The sequence below is a fragment of the Canis lupus genome, chromosome 4 (genome assembly GCF_011100685.1).
Source record: "Canis lupus familiaris isolate Mischka breed German Shepherd chromosome 4, alternate assembly UU_Cfam_GSD_1.0, whole genome shotgun sequence".
Classification (NCBI taxonomy): Eukaryota; Metazoa; Chordata; class Mammalia; order Carnivora; family Canidae; genus Canis; species Canis lupus.
The window spans coordinates 66,911,637-66,934,667 of NC_049225.1; the positions used below are offsets into that span (position 1 = coordinate 66,911,637).

The 23,031-nt window shown below is 35.6% G+C and overlaps 1 long non-coding RNA gene across 1 annotated transcript; it reads left to right on the forward strand.

Annotated features, from left to right (window-relative positions):
- Window positions 1–3,788: 3,788 nt before the first annotated feature.
- Window positions 3,789–10,965, forward strand: LOC111095726. Its single transcript, XR_005357642.1, has 4 exons — window positions 3,789–3,897; window positions 7,021–7,156; window positions 8,404–8,531; window positions 10,734–10,965. It is a non-coding gene; the product is annotated as an uncharacterized LOC111095726 (long non-coding RNA).
- Window positions 10,966–23,031: the final 12,066 nt, after the last annotated feature.

Below are 23,031 nucleotides of genomic sequence, written 5' to 3' on the forward strand. Positions count from 1 at the left end.
TTCTCCAAGATGCCTTAGTTCATTATAGATGAGAATGATATTTAGAAACGAAGAACTGGATATGTACATGACTGTTAGTATTTCACATGCAAGCCCCCCAGTAGACATAACTGAGGAATATGTTTAAGAATACCCATCTATATTTGTAACTGTTTTTCCATCCCTCTGTACATAACCCATCAAATCTCCAGCCCAACACCATAGGATTAATTCCACCTTTTTTTCCTTTCCATATTTGTAAATCCCTACTCCTACGGTGAGAAATCTGACTTTCATTGTACTAGTCTGATGGGCTACCGTAACACGGACTGGGTGGCTTAAACAAAAGAAATTTCTTATAGTTCTGATAGGCTGGAAGTTCAAAATCAAGGTAAAGGCCAATTTAGCTCCTGCTGAGAGCCCTTTTCCTGGCTTCTGGTAATTACTACATAGCAACAGAGAATTAATAAACCTCTCTAATACACTTAACACAGAATTCATTTCAAAGCAATCTCCATCTCCTCAGCTCTAATACACTTGTGCCTTCTGGATGGAGTTGCCTCCCAGTTTCTGACAAGCTGTCTAGATGAATTTCTTCAAATCCCTTCCACTCCACAAATATATCTTTAGTAATATTTTATCCTCACTTATTGTCTTTCTCTCCTTCTAACCTGTCTGAGAACAAAATGTCTCTTCAATGCCAAATCTTACACTTAAGCCTTAATTCTCTTTTCTCTTTCTGTCTCCTCTGGATATTTTTCCCAGAAAGAAAAATCTATTTTCATGATGTATTTTTAACAAAATTTCATCATTCATGTGTACTCATGCTTTTCTCTCTCCTCCTGGCTCATTCTAAAAATACTGGAATGCCTAAAAATTCTAAGCTCATGTCTGCTCCCCTTTCAAGCTATGATCAGCTCTCTCCTTACTTTTATTTTTACCCTTCAACTTTTCCAAATACACTATATTTGTAATACTTATAGACCTGTAATACTAAACCATTGTTAATCCCTTAAAATCTGGCTTCAGCCTTCATTACTCTGTGAAACTGCTCTTGCAAAGATCACTGAAGTACAGGTAAACTGTGAAAATCTAAATGGTTTGTTTAGTTTCCATCTTTCTCAGCCTCTCAGTGGCATCAGGTAGTGTTAACCAACTACTTTAGGGAAACAGGTTCTTCTTCTATCCATGGGATCACTCCTTCTGTCTCTATCTGGCTCCTTCCATTCCCTAAATCTAGATTTTGCACAAAGATGTGTACAGCTTTTGCTCTTCTCCCTGTCAATCAAATCAAAACAAAACAAAAATACCAACAATGGCTCCCATCACAACCAAAATAAAATCCAATGCTTAACTTTCCAAAACTCTCTCCATCAGCTGTGCCTATCTTACCTTTCCAATATTACTGAAACCTGGCGAAAGCAAACTGCTTTCCAATTCCTAAACAAAGTTCAATTCCTGAACTTTTATTCTCTAAGCTGGGTTTTCACTCCATAAACCTTAGAAACAGCTTCTCATTTCTGTCACATGCATAAAAAGTTTTTCATCACTATAAATGTTCAAGTCCTGTGTGTCTTTCAATAATAATAATGTAGTGACTTCTATCAACACAACATATTAGGTATTGTCCTGAACACTGTATTTATTCATTTAATCTCCAAAACAACCTCATGACCCAGCTCAAATTCTACTTCCCCAATAAAATTCTTCACAGATACCATATACTTTCCTTCTCCATTCTGAAGTCTCAGATACTTTAAGTGCTATATCTTTTATAGTTCTAGATGCTTTGTCTCATAGTTATGTGCCTTTATCTTACATATATTCAGCAATAAGGTGTTGAGGTCAGGAGTCTTGCTAACCTCTCATTGCACAATTAAATGATATCTTTCTTGCCAAAGCTCTGAAATCACCCGTTAAAGGAAACTTCTTGATTCTAAAACTCTTTCTGGGGATCTCTGGGTGGCTCAGTGGTTTCACACCTGCCTTTGGCCCAGGGTGCGATCCTGGAGTCCCGGGATTGAGTCCCACATCGGGCTCCCAGCATGGAGCCTGCTTCTTCCTCTGCCTGTGTCTCTGCCTCTCTCTCTCTCTCTCTCTCTCTCTCTCTATGTCTATCATAAATAAATAAAAATAAATATTTAAAAAATAAAAAAATAAAACTCTGTATTAGGTGTTGCTTATTGTGCCATCGCAGTTCTTTGCATATCTTTATCTTTGCTCAATCTTATCACAATTTCCTATCTACCTATATGTTTTCTCTTGCAAGAATAAGCAAAGTCTTTTTCCTTTTCTTATTTATAGCATTTGTCATAATATACTACAGAGTAGGTACTCCATAAATGTTTGTGGGATGAATAAATAATTATCCCAGTCATGACCATCTGATCTCCAAGTCACAGGAGATTGCAACCTATAAACTGAAAGAAAATGACTGTTGGAAAAAAAATACACTATGTTACTAAAGAAGAAAGAGAAAATGAGGTTTTTTGTTTTTTTGTTTTGTTTTGTTTTTTTGTTTTTTTTTAGCACAGAACATAGTTCAAGATCATCAATTCTGAGCCTAAATCTGTGTGAACAAGTTAAATATAACAGGGAGCCCTATGTCCCCATACAAAAAAATAAATTCAAGATGGATCCTAAGTCCAAACAGAACTAAAACTATAAAGCTTTTAGAAAGAAACATAACTTATCTTGTGACCTGGGGTGTGGTCTACAAGTTTCTTAGGCCACAGGAAACAATAACCATTAAAAATACACATATACAGGGATGCCTCGGTGACTCAGTCAGTTAAGCATTCAACTCTTCATCTCAGCTCAGGTCTTGATCTCAGGACCATGAATTCAAGCCCTGCACTAGTCTCCATGCTGGGCATGGAGCTTATTTAAAAAAATAAAAACTAAATTTGACTTAAAAAAAAAAGATTTTATTTATTTATTTGAGAGAGAGAGAGAGCAAGAGAGAGAGAGCACAAGCAGGATGAGGGGCAGAGGGAGAAGCAAACATTCTGCTGAGCAGGGAGCAAGATATAGCACTCAGTCCCAAAACCCTGGGATCATGACTTGAGCCAATGGCAGTTGCTTAACCAACTGAGCCACCCAGGTACCCCTAAATTTGACTTTATATTTTAAAATGACTACTTATTAACACATATTGTTAGGAAATAAATAGGTGAGCCACAAATTAGGAGAAAATATCTGACAAATTACTAATATATAGTATCAGTAAATAATTCTTTCAGCTCAAAAATAGACAGACAACCAAAAAATGGCTGAGCCCGTGAAAAACTGCTCAACATTGTTAGTTACTAGGAATAAGTCAGTTAAAATAAAAATAACCACTACACACTTACCAGGGTGATTAAAATTAGAAGACCTACCACCACCAGGTATTGTCATCTGGACTTCTCATATATCCTTTGCAGGTATTTGGAAACAGTACAACTATTCTGGAAAAGGTATGTCAGTTCCACTTAAAACTAAAAATATATGTACTCAACGACCCAGCAATTCCATTCTTAGGTATATATCTAAAGGAAATGAAAACATAAGTTCATCAAAAAATTAAAATATAGAAGCTTTATTGATAATGGCCAAAAAACAGAAAAAGCCTTGTGTCTACCAAACAAAAACAGATGAACAAACTGTGGCATGTTCAGCTTTCTGAGAAGTTAGTAAAAAAAAATATAGATTAAACTAAAATACATCCTGCTAATAGAGAAAAAAAGCTATACATAAAAGACAACATTCTGTTTGATTCCATTTACATGGAAATTATAGAATGACAAACTTAGAATGGCAGAAAGAATGTCAGTGGTTGCCTCTAAGAAGGTGGGAGTGAAGATTGACTAGAAAGTGCCATGAGGAAGCTTTTTGGCTGATGATAACATTCTGTGTCTGGAAATGGATTTGGATTATGTATGCACATGCATTTGTAAAAACTCAGCAAACATATTGTATTTCATTGTATTTAAATTATGTATCGGAAAAAACTAGTGAAGTCTGATATAATAAATATCAAAATCTAAGAATGCTAGAATATTTAGGAGGAAATAAATGTGCAATTTACTTTGAAATGCATCCAAAATAAGTTAGATGAAAAGGTGCAGAGGTGGATACATTTGTGTTTACAAAAGTAAAAAGTTAATAGCAGACTATGTCGTTAGTACATAAGTGCTCAATGTAAAAGTCTTTCCATTTCTGTTGGTCAAATAAAATGGGCAACCAAAGTACTATGTTGTAGGGAGATTCCTTTTCATTATATAACTTTAAGGACTGTTTGAAATGTTAGGTAAAAAAGGAAAATCTAAAAATCAAGATAAAGCACTGTCATGTGTATATAACTATTTTATCTATGAAGTTGAATTAATAGTTCCAAGCATTATATTCAGAAAACTCAGATGCATGGTTGACTAATAGGATGTCTAATTATTCATTTAGAGAAAATGAGAGACAATTATTCCAAATTGAATTTGGAATTGCTCAGTATTTGGGGATAGGGACACCAGGAGAGGGAAAAAGTAGCTTTCACAAGTTCTTAGCTTTCTTTTTAACAGATTTAATCTCTTACTAAACTTCTTGGGTGCTTCTACACACATTGATACTTGAGTTTTTCTAAAATTCCACTTAAAACTAGATAGCAAGTACATCCCTCAAACAGAAAGCCAGTCATTTATTTCTCAGAATTCTTTTCTCTTCCATCTGTGTCCACTCCTGCCATTTCCTTACCCCTTCTCTGTAGCCTATTCAATTTCATCCAGTTATCCCATGTTTTTGAAACATTTTCTTTGTGTGAATACTAAATCCCCATTTCCTCCTTTTTGATCTCCATTTAGTCTTGATTACAAACCTAACTGAATTATGGTCAGTATTACTAAGCTCCTTCCTCCACCCACTCACCTTATTAGAACAGTCACATCATCTCCTTAAAAAATAAAAAAAAAATTAAAAAAAAAGAGTTTTTACAATGGCCCACTTATCATGATGACTTTAACATGGATTAAAAAGAAAAGCCATCACATAAGATTTATCTTCCCAGAGTAAACAAATGCTCAGAGAGAAACCCAGGAAGCCCTGAAAATTTTTGGTAGTTTGGGCTTAGTTAAATATGTAAAACATTCTAGAGTAACACTCAAAGAGAGTTTTAAAATAAGTTAAAACTTGTTCTCTTCTTCCATAAGGAAACTGGCCAATGGTTGGTCAAACAAGGTAATAATTAAACCTTAATTTGTCTCTGATTCCAAAGTAATTCTCTAATTGGTAGTAATATTATTTAACATCTTTACAGGAAACGCAGGTGGATAAATGGAAAGATATCTACTCTTCTCATCTTGGTTAGCCAAAAGTCCATTTGTTTTCCTATATCCATTTAAAGAAATTCTATAAAAGTAGAGATGCCTAGACTGAAACAACAGGAAAATTTTTACTTTAGCTATTACATAAAAACATGGAACCATAAATGTTAAAGCTAAGTAGAGTTACTATCTATTCCAGCATTTCCTAAATCGCTTGGTGCAGACATTTTTTTGTATGGAATACCATTCAGTGTGGTTCCCCAAGGAAGTAAGGTGGGAGGTGGTAGATTCAATCAGATTGAAATTCAGAATGAACTAGGATAAATTTTCATTCTCTTTGGGAGAATAGCTCATCTTTTCTGCTGTCATTTTAGCTGCAGAGAGGTCAGGCGATTAGCCTAGATTATGAGTAACAAAAGTAGGACTATAACACAGGTCTAAAACCAAGCACAGTAAATCTTCATACGTCCCATTAATTTAATAATATGGCATTAAATAAACATAATACCCATAAAGGTTTATAGAATATATCCTAACACATCTGATATTTCCTTTTTTTCTCTCTGTGAGAGAACAAATCAGATATTTTCTTAGAGTATTCTGGTGCTTATCTACTGAAATGTGGACATCGTCAGCAAAATGTTAACACAAAGACTATTGTATTTCTCCACTTTTCTCTCTCTTCCTATCAAAAACCAAAACAAATCAAACAGAAAAGCTCAAGTAAGGCATCTCAAAAAAGTCCTTGCAAGTAGAAAAGTTCCTTCTTTTATCAAAAATAAAGATTTTAGTTAGAATTAAGCCTTCAGGACTAAGCCTGACTAAAAGATAATAGCATAATTTCTCCATGTCACATGAAAAATAATCTGGCTATTTTCTTTTCTTAAATTCTATTTATTTATTCATGAGACACACACACAGAGAGAGGCAGAGACATAGGCAGAGGGAGAAGCAGGCACCCTGCGGGGAGCCCAATGCAGGACTCAATCCCAGGACCCCAGGATCTTGTCCTGAGCAGACGCTCAACCACTGAGCCACCCTGGCATTCTTTTTTTTTTTTTTTAAGATTTTTATTTTCTTAATAAATATCCAACAAAAAGATCACACTTCAGCAATGAAGATCTGAACAGGGAAATCCAAAAATAGTTGTCTGTGCCAAGCTGGCAGATGTCATTCCTGAAGAGCTCAAGGAGACAAAACTGAAACAGTGAGAGAAGAAAGAAGTTATAAACAGGAGAATAACTGCTTTAAAATGCTGCCTATTCCATGTCTTCTGATAGTGAAATGAATAGGATTTCTCAAATTATTTTATTTCACTAAGGGACATTTTCATAATCTATATCATTTTGACTCTTTGGCAAGTAAATTGTTAGCAGAAAAGATTACTCTCTCAAAGGTATCACTAAAAGGAACTCTGACTTTTTTTATTCTGGTCCCCTTTTGAATCTGTGAAAGTCATCTTCCAATATTGGTTCAATGCCCCAAGGACCTCTAAGAGTAAAAAGTAGATCCATTTTTCAAGGGGGTGCCTCCTAGTTAAGAGGAAATAGAACATGACTCGAATTCAGATTCCTTCAGACTCAAAAAATGATTCAATGACACTCTCCATCATTTGATCAAAAATGGATGCTGTATCATTACAAAACTAATAGAAAAAATAGGAAAGAAAGTATTCCTCTCCCATTGTTACTCTTTTTAAAAAAGTAATGCTCAAGTCCATATTGATTCTTGTGGTACTGTTCTCCAGGTAACCAACTAAAATTGGATTTTTGCTTAATCAACCAGCCTAATTAAGGCTTCTGTTCAGATCTTTGGATGACAAGGCAGAGTGTGGCTTCAATCAAATTGCTGGTTGACTCTTCCATGGGCCTAAATCATACCCGGTAATGTAATCAAACCAGTTTGGCTAAATTACACACCATATATCAGGAAATGGCTTTTCTAGGTCACTGGCCTACACACAATCTGGCATTAAAGTATAGCAGATAAAAAGAAATGTTTTAACATTTCCAAGAAACTCACATGCATTACTTAAGGTTTTAACTAATAAGAAACTATTAGAAGAAAAAAAGAGAGACATGAAAGCATAACAACATTGTGTCCATCCCAAATGTCATTAGCTACAATCTTTAATCAGGCACTCACTCCAGTTACTGGGCGGTATTGCCAACCTCCCAGAGGGAAGTCAGCCGCAGACCAAGAATGAGAAAACCAATTTGAAAAAAAAAAAAAAAAATGAACCTGAATGATAACTGAGCCCAGATGGGGAGAAGAAAGGTTAACTCTGGAACTGGTCTTACTTAAAGGCCACCAGTAAATATAAGCCACAGAGATACTTGGCTAAATAGGGAAAATACTGTGTTTTCTTCTCTATAGTAAAAAGGGAAATGAACATACTCAATTTGACCCACCAGCAGTCTTCTCCCAAGTTGTAGAGTGGAACATAAGGTCCATGGAGCAGGAGTTATAGGCTAAATACTGCAGTGGGGGCAGTGTAGGAAAGAAGCAGCTGTTTCTTATTATTCGCGTGTATTTTTCTTATGGGTAAAAACATGGGCAGAGTGCCACGGTGCACTGCCGTGCAGACCTCCCAAAATGGCAAGGGCAGAACACTGGCTTTCCCCTGCTACCATCCAGCATGTGATCAACAAGATATCTACCCAGGGAAAGTTCAGTAGAAAACAAACCTGGTGCATCGCCACTGGCATGCAGCTCTATAAAAGAAGAAATGAACTGAGGGACGGCTTTTAAAAGGCACATTTAAAAACTTGATTACAAATAATACCAAGGGGAATTAGACCATAACATAATCAAACATGGAACATTCAGTCTTTAAAGCCTATTACTTAAATTTTTAAATGACATGAGTGAAGACAGAGACAGTACCAAAACCATGATCCATCAGGGCAGAAGAGATGAGTATCCAAACCTCTCTCTCATTCTCCCACAGATGTCCTACAAATACCTGTCTTTGCACAAACCCATTTGGATGTTGGAGGGCAAGGCAGCTCCAGGGATTTAGGGGTAGGGAAGGCCCAAGAATGGATCCAGAGAGGCAATGAGGAATATTCTGCATGTTCCACTGGCTATTCTCAATATGGCATTGAGACTGAACCCTTTTTCAACCTAGGTCAGAAGTGCCAACCACTCTTCTGCTTAAGACCCTCCTATGACCTTCTATGGCAACAAGAGGGAAACTGGAAACTTCATAAGGTCTGCCCTCACCTCTACTTGGCCTGTGCTCCAAGATCCTTTTCGGTATGGCATGTTGGATGGCTCTACTTCTGCCCCCACTCCAAACAACCTGCTCCTTCCTTCTTGATTTGTTTTTCCTGATAGCATGATCACCAGTAGCCTGACTACATGTTTTACTTTTTTTTTTTTTCTATCTGTTCCTTACTAGCATAAAAGCTCCAGAAGTACATGCTATTTGTTTTGTTCTTAGCTGTAATCCCAGAATACCTAAAACAATGCCTGGCACCTACCAACCATTTAATATTTGTTGAATGGATAAATGAAACAACGGATTAATGAGCATTTAAATATTTAATCTTAGCATGCTTTTTGATCATTAAGTATTATTCATTTGTGGACAATAATCAGTGTCTCCTATAAATTGACTTGGCAAAGTAAGTTCTCTGAAAATTTAATTATATGCTTATATTTAATTTAAGAGACAAAAACAGTTCTCAACACCCTTCACAGTATCAAGAAGCATTAAAACTGAACAAATTGATTTAGACAAGGGAAAAATGACATCTCTTTGATTTTAGGAACAAACTTTCCCCGCTTTTAATGTGGAGTTGTAAAGGTCACAATGATTGACCTACTAATTACCAAATCCTACAAACACTCCTCAGTATTTGTCTTTCCTGACTTCTCTGAGTTATCTGACACTCTTGAGCATCTTGTCCTTCAAAAAATTACTTAGTGATTTATCACGGTTTACTAAATAGGTGGGAAACTGGCTCCTTACTAAAATTAAATCTACTTTGTTAAATCTTTTTATTACCATTAAAGTAGTAAAACTTGCAACTTAAAATGTAAAGTATCATTGCCTAATGATATAGGGAGTACATGTCATTGTAAAAACTAAATCAGAAAAAAAAAAAAGAAGATTCTAATCCCATCACTGGAAATAAGCAATTTGAAAGCTAGATGTAGATGTATAATATTTATAAAATAATTTTCACTTTAAAATGTTATAATTATTCTTGTTAAACATATGCATACACATCTATATAGTTTTTTTTACTGTAGAATATCTCATTGTAGGAATGCATATTATTTAACCTAAGCATCACTATTATGCACTTAGATTATTTCCATTTTTTCTAATTTAGTATATCTAGATTAACTTCCTTAAATATATATCTTTCTTTATCTTTAAGTATAACCCTTAGAAATTGAATCACTAGTTTATAACATCTGTAAAAAGGAAGAATACTGGCTTTTCAATATATATTGTTCTTTTACTTATTTATGTTTTTACTTATTTATTGCTTTGGTTTTTTAATGTTGTTTTGGCTGGGATTTCCAGAATAATTACATAGTAAGCAGACATCTTTCTCTTTTCCTGACTTAGGAGAAAGCTCTCTTGATACTATTTTTTAATAGCTTTCTCAAACTTAGGAACAGATAGTAAGTACACTGGACACGCAACTGTAGAATTGAGTATTTTTCTAAACAGAAATTACAAACTGTTGACCTCTTGGATGAATTTAGTATACCAACACCATTTGGATTTGCTTGCACATATATTTTATTTTTTAATTCAGCTAGCAAGTAAAAAATTTTCAAAAAAAAGGATTTTCACAATTAACTTAATTTTAATCTCTTGGAAAATCAAAAGATCAAGCTATATTCAGTATACATCCTTGGGAAACAAAATTGGCTAGAACTGAATAGCCATTTACTTTTGAGAGAGGACGCAAACATCTTAGATAACTCTGGTCCCCACAGTTCACATGCTAAATACATATATATTTGCACTTAAATCATTTCACTCATATATATTTCCTGCCTGATGCTACTGGCATTGGATTTTTGGCCCCTATTCCAAACCATAAATTTTAAAGGCTCCATAGGATTCTAATGTGTCAAGGTACCTTAATTTAAATATATTTAAATATATTTTTATGTATAACACCGATTACTAAGAAGAAAAATCTTAGTTGTAGAATTGTTGGTATGTCTATTTTGAAAGCATTAGGTAAACACTGCCTAGTATCCTACACAAAAGTTTTAGGTAAAGGACCTTGATTGGTCTGGCTTAAGAAAAATGCCCATCCGTCACTGGTCCAGTTAACTGTACGTAATTCAAACACTACTGGGAGAAAACTCTTAGGGGAGTTTTGAGGACAGGAATGAAGACAACCAAAACAGTTTCTTCTATATGTGATTGAACAGGTTTCTGTGTTATCATATGTCATTTGAATTTCTACTTTTTAAAATTGCCAGTTTGCATTATTCCTTGCTACTACTGAGCTCAAACTACGAGTCAGGCATGGAGCTGAGCACTGAAATGCAAGGATGAAAAAGGAGTGATCTTTATTCTCAGTGTGCTGATGAAGCCAGATGTAATACATGGATGCCTCTGACAGACTCGTTCAGGGACATGATAGAAGTGTGCATGGTATGGAATGGGGCTTCGGAAAGTTTCCTGGAGAGCAAAACATCTGAGCTGATACTTGAAGCTAAGCAGGCAAGTGAAGAACGAGTGCAAAGGACATAGACAAGTCACAGAGCATGACTTGGGTATTAAGCCAACTGCAAGAGTTTGATCTCGTTTGAGTTTGAAGTGTGCAAGCAGGCAGGCATTCAAGAGACGCTGACTTGCAAAGCAAATACAATGTGGGCAACCACTACCTGAGATGCCTGGAGGCATCTGGTTGTCTTGCCTACATTTCTGCCTCCGGTAGCATAGACTCTATCTAGTTGCCTGTTGGGATCGTTGCATTACACTTTTTACCAAACCAAAAGATTCTGGATGGTGCCACAGAAGTCTTAAAAATGTGGAAGTCCAGGAATAGAAAGTGTCATGGGAAAAAAAAAAATTCTGGACAACACTTGTATGTAGACATGCCCTGGGCAAATTTATTCCTCTTTGCTTTCTCTGGCAAAACTGAATTCTGCGAAACTAGCTTGCAAACCCATCAAGGGGCTCTACTGCCTAATTTGTCATGGGCCCACTTGACTTGATTTGGGCAATTTAATCAGCATGAAGATGAATTGGCTGCAGGTCTCCTATAAGCATGTGTCATTTCCACCCCCCCCCTTTTTTTTTGGAATCTGTATTTGTTGGAACAGATCCTCATTGGAGCCCTCACTAGGGCAGGGGTGGGAAGCAGGGAGTGGGGGGGTTAGCAGGGTGGAGGGTGTGCAGTAGGAAACCAGAGTCAACACAAGCTGAAGCTCTAAACTTGCTTCTAACACATCTAACAGGCATAAAGCAGACTTTGAAGTGCATTTTAGGGTTGTATAAGACCTTTCTTAATCTCTCTCTCTCTCTCTGTCCTCCCCCCCCCGCCCCGTAATGAGCAGAGAAAAATATTACTCCAATTTAACATGGGATCATTCTCCCCATAAAAGAAAGTACAACTGCCTCCTCTAATGAAATAACCCTTTCTTCCTGCTTTAATCAGCGGATTGGACTCCCTTTTAGGCTTAAATAATAATGGTCATATAATCTAATACAGTAAAAAGGAAATCAGCAAAACTATCTAGATTACCAAGAGTTATTATCTAAGCCACTTGAAGAAAATGGTATCTGTTCTGCCTTTTACAGATCTGGAATTTTAATATCTACATAAGGGAAAAATATATCCACAGGATTTGGAGGTAAGCAAAAATGTCTGATAAACAAAAAAAATGTATACCTTGTTGAATTATCTTCAGTTTATGAACAAAACTTTGTGGCACTTAGATCACTTATTCTAAGAAAGCTCCTCAGAAATACTAGTTCTTAGGGAATTTTCTCTCTGTTGTACTCCTAGAGTACTTGTTACCTGTATTTTAGTTTGGCAATTAATCATACTGGATTCATGTGTATTGTGTATTGAACTGTTATTTATCTCTTGTAGTGCCATTTAATTTTTCATGGTTTTATGAGCGGTGGCTCAGCATAGGAGAAAGGATATGGGTTCTAGCAAGACAAGAGCTTAAACTTAAATTGGCCAACACAACTGGATCGGACAACCTGGACTGCCTACTTTACAGCAATGTGGATTATACAACAATTCTGAATCTTGGTTGCCTCATCTTTAAACCAGAAGTAGTGGTACTCACTTTGCAAGGTTATTAGGAGAATAAAATAAAACATATTCACAATATCTGGCATAGAAACAGGTGATAATTAAAATAGTACTATTGTCAGGGCAATTGGGTGGCTCAGTCAGTTAATCATCTGATTCTTGCTTTCAGCTCACGTCATGATTGCAGGGTCGTGGGATCAAGCCCCATGTTGGGGTCCACACACAGCAAGGAGTCTGCTTGAGGATTCTCTCTCGCCCTCTCTTTTTGCCTCCCTCTCCCCCCGCTCATGCTCTCTATCTCTCTCTCTCAAATAAATAAATCTTTGAAGTATCATTATTGTTTTATTTTACCTCTTAAGATGATTTTAAGCTCTTGGTACACTTGCTTAGGGGAAGCCAGTTGCCATGGTGAGAAATTTAATGACTGAGGCTGCCATACCATGAAGGAACCCATGTGGAAAGGCTGCATGGAGAGAAGGCATGAGAGCAAAAAAGACATGCCCAAGCAGACATCCTAATGTCCCACTTAGGCACCACACATGAGTGAAAAAGCCTCCAGATGACTCTGACCTCATGACCATCTAACTCTAAGTGGGATGAGAGGCCCCTAAGTGACACCACCCACATGAACCTGGTTGACTCTAACAACCAAGAGGGATGATACTGAATTTTTGTGTGAAGTCATAGAAAAGGATATTGATTGCCTTTAAGCAAGTGTTATTCATTTCATGTTTTGTATTTCCCAAGATCTAGCATCCTACCTTATGCAACAATCACTATTTACAAGTAGACTGCTGTTTCTATGTCTTTACTAAGCTAGAATACCGATATATCAGTGGATCTCTGTAACAATACACAGATTTAAAAGCATCTGATTTTCTCTCCATGCATCTTCACAGAGGGATTCTCTTTGTTCAAACATGTATATAGGCATAATTGTAACATATTTTAAAGTAGTACTTATTTACTCAGAATGTATGATATGCTAATACTATATCCAACTTATCTATAAATCATAGGAACAAAAAATCAGCAAAATTCTCACAAAAAAATATATTTTGGGAGTTTTCATGTTTGCTCTTAAGTCCCCAAAAGAGATCTGTGACTTCACAGATGGAAGAAAAACTCTCTCTCCATTTTACTCTTAAATTTTTAAAAATTTTATTTTTACTCTAACCTATTCTCTATTTCCTATTTCTTAATCCATTCTTTCTCCCTACATTTCCTTGCCTTTTTTTTAAATTTTTAAATGAAAAATTTATTTAGAGATGCATTTCTTCTGAACATATTCCAATGCCAGTGAAAATTTGAGAATTAAATGAAATTAACTGCACTAACAATAACATTATATTTTAACTACTCAATTATATATATTCAGAAGGGCTTGCTTTTTATTCTCCACTTTCCTTCATATTATCAGTGATAGCATTTGCTCACTATTACTACACTTTCTGTATCCTGAGCCCAGATTTACTGAACTCTAAACATATTTCCAACTTTTTACTGAACTCTGCATAAGGGAACACCAGTGCTTTGAAGTCTGTCACAAAATGAAGCCCTTATTTTTCTCTATAAACCACTTACTCTTATGGTTCAAGACTCTGCTAACACCAAGAATTCACCTTTTCTGTAGCTCAGTTAAAGACAAAACCACCTAACCAATAGCTGGAAATGTTAGCATAATCTTCCTCTGTATCTGATAAATCAAATTTCACTTAGAAATGTGGTCTGAATATGCCTTTGTTAACATCCTTATGTTCAAAATCTCGTTGTTTCCACTTGAGGTTGTATTGTAGTCTTCTAAGAGCTCTCTCTCTTTATCTTCCCTGCACATCACTCTCACCTACTCAACATGTATCTCATATCAGAGTTATCGCTCCCACCTGCAAAATCGATCCTGGCTTTTCCTTATTCAAAAGCTTTCTTGGCTTGCTATCAGTATAAGGATAAAATGCAAACTTACTCACTACATATAAAAGGCCCTGAAGAATTTGAATCTTTCCTTAATGGACAATAGCTCTCCTTGGGTCGGGTCTAGATCCACTGCCCCACACTCATTCACATTCCATTTCACCTTTCAATAATGTGCTTCTCCCTTTTTGCTCTTATGGGAACCCCCCCTCTGTTCCTCCAAGACTGTTCAAAAATCAACTCTCTGAAATCCTTCTAAGCCTCAGGATATAATCTTTCCAAAATTCCTTCACCCAATTATCTGATTTTATTATAATCATTTGCTTACAGATTTGACTTCTTCATTAGACTGAGTTACATGAGGCTGAGGCCATGTCTGATGTTTCCTTTATCTCTGGGACATGGAAAAGTTTAAGTATTCAGTAAGTATCGAATGACTGAATATACCTGATGCTTGGATCTTGAAGATCTGTGACCTGTTTCAAACATTAAATTTAGCTAATAAAATGGATAGAAGGAAAATTGATAAAAGATTCAGAAAGATTGCAATTTTTAGACCAAGGGCTATCACTTCTGGCCACATGACTTTAGTCAAGTCATGGAATATATGAATTGGAATTGAAAGGCCCAGAGAATTATTTAGTCTATTCCATTCCCAACCTCCCTTACAGTTTTCTTTTTTAAAGAATATTTAAACGTTTTAATTCTTAAATAATTAGGACAAATTCAAGCTTAAGCAGCCTATAATAAGGTAATGAATGTGTTCAATTTGTTTAAGTAGCATTACTTCATTTTAAAACATGGTTTAAAACCATGGAAAGATGTTAAAGCCTATTAAGGTGATTCTAAATGAACTAAACATAGTTTTTATTTATATAATGAACATAATAATGTTCTTCCTATATATCAGGATTGTTTTGACAATAAAATGAGGCTGTGTGTAGGAAAGCCTCTCTAAACTTGGAAAAGCTGTATAGATATAAAGCTTTTATTAATTCATACTTCATCATGTAAGTCAATCTTTTTTTTATGTTTAAAACATTCTTTAACTAAAGTAAGTCTTTTTAAGGGAAACTCTTTTACACTGCTTGTGGGAATGCAAACTGGTGCAGCCACTCTGGAAAACAGTAGGAGATTCCTTAAAAGGTTAAAAATAGAGCTACCCTATGACCTAGCAATTGCACTACTAGGTATTTACAAAAAAAAAAAAAAAAAAATGTAGTGACCTGAAGCGGCACCTGTATTCCAATGTTTATAGCAGCGATGTCCACGATAACCAAACTATGGAAAAAGCCCTATGTCCATCGATAGATGAATGGATAAAGAAGCTGTGGTATACATATACAATGGACTATTACTCATCCATTAAACAAAAAATGAAATCTTGCCATTTGCAATGACATAGATGTGACTAGAGTGTATCATGCTAAGCAAAATAAGTCAATCAGAGAAAAACAATTATCATATGATCCACTTATATGTGAAATAAAACAATATGAAATCAGAGAGTGAGAGACTCTTAACCATAGGAAACAAACTGAGGGTTGCTGGAGGGGAAGTGTTGGGGGTGATGGGGATTAAGGAGGGCATGTTATATAATGGGCACTGGATATTATATGCAACTAATGAATCACTGAACTCTACCTCTGAAACTAATAATATATTCTATGTTAATTAACTGAATTTATATAAAATTAAATTTAAAAAATAAAATACCTAGAAATAAACTATATATAAAGTCTTCTATATAAAGAATTACTGGCCCCTACCTATTAGCACTCCCTTAGCTCACAGGCAGATAAGAAATAATCACATATTCACATGAAATTTTGAAAGTACCCTCAGTTTCAGTTTAATCAAATCATAATTCACTGGAAATGAGAATATCTGTATTCCAGATCCTTTCCAAGAACATGAACTTCCTGATGCCAAATTTTTCAAAAATTAAAAACAAAATAGTTTGCTATTGGTCTGGGATATATGGTCAAAGCAATAAGACACTGGGCACATTTGAAGTATAAATACAAAATAAAAGATAAACTTTTATAATTATATAAAATTGATATGTTTGTCTGCCTAGAAAGGCCAAGAAAATCTGCTCAGAATCTATTAGAATTAAAAAGAAAACTCAACAAAGTGACTGGATGTAAGATAGATGCCTGAAAAAAGAATACAAGATTATTTATCAGTAATGATAACAGATAATATAAGGGAAATGACTAACTTTATACTTTAAATCAAACTTTAGAAATTGCTTACTTAGAAATAAGAAAAAACAATTCGATAGAACTTTTAAGTAGAAAAAAAATGCAACATTCCTAAATAGTGCAATGAATAAAAGAAGTGCCTTTTTAGTAAACAAAATTATAACAATCTATTCCAAACAAAATGTCAGTGGCATTTTCTGAGGTGCTGGAAAGAAGCAGAGCTTGACAAAATAATTCAAAAATTCTTCTGAATGAATACTGATGAAAACTAACCATGAATCTATCATTTTAAAAAGAAATTTGATGAGAGGAACTTGCCTTAGCAGGTATTGAAACATACTGTAAAATTACAGTTAATAAAGTGGTACTGCTGTAAGAATGGACCTATCTTAGTTGAGCAGTGGAAAAAAACAACACATGGATAATTGCTTAAATAATATATTCTCTGTTAAACTTTCATCAGCTCCCACAAGCAAATTTTTCTCATCTTCTCTGTGTTCTATAATTTTTTACTTGGCTGACTCAATCACATCACCACAAAAAAGGGCAAATTTATGTATCTCTTACAGCCCTTCACGCTTGGGTTTTGTAATCAGTATTTTATATGTCTATCTCAGCCTGTGATTTTCTTAAAATCAGAAAGTTTTTTTAATCTATTCACATATCCCTAGCACATAATGCCTCACCCATTTTAAGAGCATAAAAAACAATTAAGGACTTTTCTAAATATTAAAAATTGTGTGGCTTTAGCATATGAGCATACCATTTCTTAATACATACCAATATCTCCTAGAAATCAAGATTGACACTGACCCAATGAACATAGATTAAACATCCGATGGTAATAAGATTGTGGTAAGAAATCTGGGAAACCAAATGAATAATAAGATCAGAGATAGGAACTAGGCTTTTCATCTATAACTAGATGGCAACATAGCTGGAAGCCAGGGCTGTTCTCATGTATTCCACAGGATATATATTTTATCTATAAACCTCAGATATTCAACTATAATATTGCTTTACTGTTAAAGATATTAGGAGTCATTAGCAAAATCTATAATTAATTTGGATGTTTTAAAATGTGGATCATCACTACTGCTGTTTTATTTGGAAAAACATAAACCTCATAACCATCCTTATTAAAAAAAGGAATTTAAACCTCAAAAACCTAATTGTATTTAAGCAATATTAAGGAAAGGAATTTAGACTTAACAAACATGAAGATAATAAAAACCTAATTTCATAGAGCTATGTTTGGCCTTAAGTCTTATTACGTCAAAGAAAACGAAAAGCTAATAAGATATTTCAATAAAATCTACATTATTATAAACAAACATTTTGGCAAGAAACAATTGTGTATGTTTGGTTAGGAACACCAACCTAAACCTAATAGCAAAACGGTATCTCTATGGCTACCACCCCCAATTAAGTATTTTTTAAGCCTTAAAAAAAAAAAACAAGAAAAAACAAAAAAAACCAAAACAACTTTTATGTTTAATGGAAGCTCTCCTGACCAAATTCTCACTTGCCTTCATATACACAACCCAACCAATTAGCCAAAATGTGTTAGAAAAACAGGAGTGAAAAAAAAGGGGGGTGGGGGAAGGAAATAGACCTGCCCTACGACCCAGCAATTGCACTATTGGGGATTTACCCCAAAGATACAGATGCAGTGAAACGCCGGGACACCTGCACCCCGATGTTTATAGCAGCAATGGCCACGATAGCCAAACTGTGGAAGGAGCCTCGGTGTCCAACGAAAGATGAATGGATAAAGAAGCTGTGGTCTATGTATACAATGGAATATTACTCAGCTATTAGAAATGACAAATACCCACCATTTGCTTCAATGTGGATGGAACTGGAGGGTATTATGCTGAGTGAAATAAGTCAATTGGAGAAAGACAAACATTATATGGTCTCATTCATTTGGGGAATATAAATAATAGTGAAAGGGAAAATAAGGGAAGGGAGAAGAAATGTGTGGGAAATATCAGAAAGGGAGACATAACGTAAAGACTGCTAACTCTGGGAAACGAACTAGGGGTGGTAGAAGGGGAGGAGGGCGGGGGGTGGGAGTGAATGGGTGACGGGCACTGGGTGTTATTCTGTATGTTAGTAAATTGAACACCAATAAAAAATTTAAAAAAAAAAGAAAAACAGGAGTGAAAGAGTGTAATGGAATTTACTAATAATACTGCAAATAAAAGTCACTGATAGTGGTTACTTTTTCCTTTGATAAACTGAAACCTAAAAAAATTCCTTTTACAGGTTAAGTTGGTGGTGATTTAATCACTATTGTTAACACAGAAAATTACAAATTGTACCAAATGTATTAGTTTGTTGAAGATACATCCAGAAAGTGAGTTGAATTTTAGAGCTCAAATTTGGATCATAGATTCCCTCAAATACATCTGGGTACTAGTTTGATACATTATATGATAAAGCATAAACCTCTTTTTTATCCTTAATCTTGTTTTTTTAATTGTATTTTATTTTATATATATATATTAAGATTTTATTTATTCATTCATGAGAGACACAGAGAGAGAGACAGAGACACAGGCAGAGGGAGAAGCAGGCTCCACAAAGGGAGCCCGATGTGGGACTTGATCCTGGGTCTCCAGGATCACAGCCTGGGCCGAAGGCAGTGCTAAACCGCTGAGCCACCTGGGCTGCCTTGTTGTTTGGTTCGTTGCTTTTTTTTAAAGAAGGATCTTAAAAGAGTTATTTATGGATACCCACCTAAAATAAGTGATCTCTGTGAAGAAAGTGTCTATAAAGATTCTGTCAATAAAGTGAAATGCCAACATAGGGAAGATACCGTACTGACTGAATTCCATCTTACTGACCATTCCCTCTATTCTGCCAAATTATTTACAGGCTCCAAATAAGAAGAGAAAAAGACTGCAACACTGGGTTATAAAGCTTCACAAGCCCATGGCTACAACCCCAAAGCCTCTGGACAGAAAGGGCTGTATTTCTTTTTTTTTTCTTTTTCTTAAAGATTTTATAACCATTTATTCATGAAAGACACAGAGAGGCAGAGACACAGGCAGAGGGAGACACAGAACTGGATCCCAGCACCCAGGGATCACAACCTGAGCAGAAGGCAGATGCTCAACCACTGAGCAACCCAGGTGCCCTAGAAAGGGCTGTATTTCTTTACCTTACACTGTGTCCAATCCAAGGCAGAAGACATGAGAATGTTTAATGAGGTCTTCAGAATGACAATGAGCAAAATTAAACTGTGAAGTGTTTTTTGTCTTCTGTAGTTCAATTTTTATAAATATTTTCTAAGATTTTAGAATAGGTGATATTATGTCTCCATTTTACCTAATTTATCTTTTTTGTGTAATGTAGCTATGTAATGACCTTTGTGGTATAAAAGATGCATTCTATGATAACTGCCACATTTACATGTAAAAAGTTTCCTATTCTGTCTGTGAGTCTTTGGAGACCTTGAATGAGACAAATTCTAAGCTTTAGCCTTACTCTCTAATCATGTTGCTGTTAAAAGTTTTTTTCAGAGTCATAAGTCAACCTTATAACCCCAAAGTCTTCTAGCCCTCTCCTTATTTTAACTAATATTCTGATGCTCACAGTACTTCTGTTTTCTGAAATGTGAAAGGGAATTGTTGGAGAGGAAATTCTTAAAATTAACAATCCCCAAACCCAAGACCTTGAGCCTATATGTATGAAAGAACACTGTTGCCAAATTGACACCAGTCATAAGAGACTTTGAAAATTAAATTATAAAGAGTTTGCACATGTTGTCAAATCCCTGAATAATATTGCCCTGATCGAAGTGACCCATTATGGAGGAATCAGAAATCTCCCATAACAAGCAATGATTATGGGTAGAATGAACAGAATTGACTGGAGCAGAAATTTGACATCTGGACATACTTCCTCATGTCTTAAATAGATAGTTCGTGTTTTCTAAAAATCCAAATACTATTTCCTGCAGATGCTTTCCCTCAGAAGATTGACCATGGAGGGTGAACAGCCTAAGACCACCTTTATCATGCCTAGTACAAGATTAAGTCACACTGTCCATGCTCTACACATCCACATTCTAAAAGTGTATTTCAAGTCATATAGAAGAGCAACCTGAAGTTTAGAGAACAGTTATATTTCTGCTTCTCCAATGTCTGGAAGATAGCAGTGGTTTACACAACTACTTATATGTAAAACTCAGATCTTTTTTAGCATCTCGTGGTTGAACACCCTCATTTTCCTTCCCATCCCACTTCCAGAACATAGGCATGAAAGTGATTTTTGTCATCAGTCATATCCTTGGTTTGTTTCTGCCGACAAACATACTGTTGTTCAGAAAGCCATCTTATCACTCACACTGAAAAGTGGAGCAAAGCAAAGCAGTAAGTAAAATCATACTAAAATTATCTGGTAAGCCTAGAATGGTCAACCTCTCCTATGATCCTTGCATGATCAGTGAAAATAATGCAGTCAATAAGACCAAGGAAAGAAAGAACATTCTTTGGCTTTGAAATTCAGATAAGGTGGTTTTATGGTTTTAATTACATTGTAGTAACTACATAGAAGTAAATACACTCTTCCTGTTTTAAGTTAGGTGAACATCTGTCGTAAATAACTCCAATGCTCTTCCTTTTGTAAACTAATTACACAATAGGCCCTATAAATTCATGGAGTGTGAGGATGCAGAATTTAATTATATAATTCACCAAAGTTTTGCTCTTCCTTCAGTGCAGTTCACAATTTTCCATTTTTACAAGATGTAGTAGGAACATGTTACATAATGCCCATGTCAATTTCAGGTTCGAAAGAGCACTATGACTATTTTCCCACCTCTCTTTTTTTATCCAAACAAAATGAAATATCCAAACAAAATGAAATATAATGCCATTTATTCTGAAAAGAAGCTAAAGTAATCACTCTTAATTCAAAAATGTAGGTACACCATTTTTGAGCAACTTAACCTGTGATTGGCTTTTCTCAGTTCTGTGGGAAGGATAAGCAAGAATTCATTTATTTCTCCATTTGTTATTCATAAATCAGTACTCACTGATTACCTAGTATATCCCAAACCATAGATTATGTGCTAGCTCTATAAAGACAGACATTCACATCATGTTGGGGGAACTAATTAGAATAAATTCCATAAAAGATGTATGTACCAAATATTCTGGGATCCCAAAGAAGCTACTCCTAGGGTCAGGAAAACCTTCCAAAAAATAACATATGAAGTAAATCTTTGAGTTGACTGCAAGGAACAGAGACCTAGCGTGCATTGTCCAAAAGATTTATTTTGTATGGATGCATATTAACTAGAATTAGAACTAGAAAATCCCATTGAACCAAAAAAGCTCCATGTGCTAACTACCTTCACTGTTCCTTATCAAAAGACTCATAATCTGATGACCTTTTGCTTTGTCTTCCTGCTCCATGGCCCTCTCCATACCGAAAGTTCTCTTACTACAGACTAACCATTTACTACTTATGGTCAATCCTAACCATATTTTCTAGATCAGACTTTAGAGGGTACCAGCATATTAGACAGACCCCTTTATGCATGTCTGCTTCATAGCCACCAGCTAATCTTAAAATGGACTGGTTCAGGGACCCCTGGGTGGCTCAGCGGTTGAGTGCCTGCCTTCAGCCCAGGGTGTGATCGTGGAGTCCTGGGATCGAGTCTCACATCAGGGTCCAGGATTGGAGCCTGCTTCTCCCTGTGCCTATGTCTCTGTCTCTGTCTCTCTCTCTCTCTCTCTGTGTCTCTCATGAATAAATAAATAAAATCTTTTTTAAAAAATGGACTGGTTCAGGAGGTTAGTTCACTCCTGAACTAACTAACTAGATACTAGATAACTAACTAGATAACTAACTAGTTATCTCCCATACAAGAACTACTAATATTGTGTTCTTGAGGAAGGCACTAAGGAGCAAGTTCATTTTTCCTAGAAGGGCAAATTGAAGGTGGTAGGCACTGAGACCTATCTAGTTTCTAAAGTATGAATAGGAGTTACCATGTAGATAAGGTTAGAAATGCCAGGTCTAAACAACAGTGTCTCCATAGATATAAAGAGATACTGCCATCTATGTAAATTCTACTATACTCCAGTTACTGTGTTAAGTATTGTATACCTATCAAGTCTAATACTCAAATCAATTGTGTGAGCCCTGGCTATCATTACCATTGAATCAAGGATAAACAGATGTTCCAATAAGTTACATAGCTTGATCGAGGTCAAATAGTCCACAATGGTCAAATCCAGAATTCATATCGAGGCTTACCTGACCCCTCCAAATCTATACCTTTCCGCTGCTCCATGCTGATTCTTTGGAGCCTTGAAAGAACCTGGTACAATCTGGGGTAATAGAAGTGGCCCATTTTTGAATACTTCT